Genomic DNA, 1,895 nt, shown 5'->3' on the forward strand with positions numbered 1-1,895 from the left:
ATGTCCAACAGCAGCTCCCTCAATGATTTCCTCCTCCTGGCATTTGCAGACATGTGGGAGCTGCAGCTCTTGCACTTCTCGCTCTTCCTGGGCATCTACCTGGCTGCCCTCCTGGGCAACGGCCTCATCATCACAGCTGTAGCCTGCGACCACCGCCTCCACACCCCCATGTACTTCTTCCTCCTCAACCTCTCTGTTCTGGACCTCAGCTCCATCTCCACCACTGTCCCCAAATCCATGGCCAATTCCCTGAGCAACACCAGCTCCATTTCCTACTCGGGATGTGCTGCCCAGATATTTTTTTTTCTCTTTTTCATGACAGCTGAGTATTCTCTTCTCACAGTCATGACCTAGGACCGCTTTGTTGCCATCTGCAAACCATTGCACTATGGGACCCTCATGGGCAGCAGAGCTTGTGTCAGAATGGCAGCAGCTGCCTGGGGCAGTGGTTTCCTCAATGCTCTCCTGCACACTGCTAACACATTTTCAATGCCACTCTGTCAAGGCAACACAGTGGACCAGTTCTTCTGCGAAATCCCGCACATCCTCAAGCTCTCCTGCTCAGACTCCTATCTCAGGGAAGCTGGGCTGACTGTGGTTAGTACCTGTTTATTCTTTGGGTGTTTCATTTTCATTGTGCTGTACTACGTGCAGATCTTCACTGCTGTGCTGAGGATCCCCTCTGAGCAGGGCCGGCACAAAGCCTTTTCCATGTGCCTGCCTCACCTGGCTGTGGTCTCCCTGTGTATCAACACTGGCATGTTTGCCACCCTGAAGCCCCCCTCCCTCTCCTCCCCGGCTCTGAATCTGGTGGTGGCTGTTCTGTACTCGGTGGTGCCACCAACATTGAACCCCCTTATCTACAGCTTGAGAAACAATGAGCTCAAGGATGCAGTGAAGAAACTGATTCAGCTGGTACTAGTTCAGCAGAAATAACCTGCCCATCCCTCTTCACAGCTGGTTTCTAATTTCTCTCAGACAACTCTTGTGCTTTGTGCATTCTCCCTGTGATAATCATGTTATTCCAGAAAGGTCTGAGTTCCTTCCACTTCTCTAGGAGCACAAACCCAGTCTCTCTGACCCAGAGGCCTTCTGGGAATTTGTCTGTCACTGTGGCAGACGTGGTCTCTTTAATAAAAGAGGGTTTCCTCAGTTCAGTGCTTGAAGGTTGGGCTCTTCTTCCAAAGCTGGAGTCAAAAATGTGCTCAAGGACTTTCACCCTGAAAGGGCCTTTTGCTTTTCAAAGGGTCTCCTTGGGCTCAAGACGATGAACTCAAGGGGTGATTTGTTAGGGAACCAGGGCTGGATTCAGTTGTCATTTGTGGGTGCCCAGTGCTCCTGGAGTTGGTGAAGGGTCAAGTGGTATCTCCCATCTGACAGGGCTGGAGACTGATGCCCGTCCTTCTCAAAGGGAGTATGGATTCCCCCAGGAGTGCACAGGGCATCTCCAAGGGCACCATGTGCCTTGGGGTGGGCAGTGAATGGAGCTTCACAAGATCAAGTGGAGCCACCCAAAGGTAAAGCGATAAACCACTGAATGTCCAGGCTAGTGAGAGCTCTGCAATCTGACTAGAGGCAGTGTGGACCCTGCAGGCACAGGGAAGGGGACCTGGAGAATTTTTCATGTCACCTTCAATGAAAAACCATGGGCTGGATCCAGGGACACACCTGAACACAGCCTGAGCCCTTTGAAATGCCCTGTGATTGCTCAGAGCATCGTCCATGGCCACAGACCCTTTGGTAGGGGTTGTCAGGTGCAATGATGCCCATCCAGCTGGGTCTGCTTCCCACCCTGACCACAACAGCCATCGTGGAGTCACCCCATGGCCCCATTGCCCCACAGCCACTCGCTCTGCAGAGCCGCGCTGCCAGCTTGGGGCCCCATGGGGATCACA

At 52.8% G+C, this 1,895-nt stretch overlaps 1 pseudogene; it reads left to right on the top strand.

Moving 5' to 3' along the window:
* LOC136996083 (olfactory receptor 14I1-like) lies at nt 1-936 on the top strand (annotated as a pseudogene).
* The last annotated feature ends 959 nt before the right edge of the window (nt 937-1,895 follow it).

Source organism: Apteryx mantelli, unplaced genomic scaffold, assembly GCF_036417845.1.
Source record: "Apteryx mantelli isolate bAptMan1 unplaced genomic scaffold, bAptMan1.hap1 HAP1_SCAFFOLD_20, whole genome shotgun sequence".
NCBI lineage: Eukaryota > Metazoa > Chordata > Aves > Apterygiformes > Apterygidae > Apteryx > Apteryx mantelli.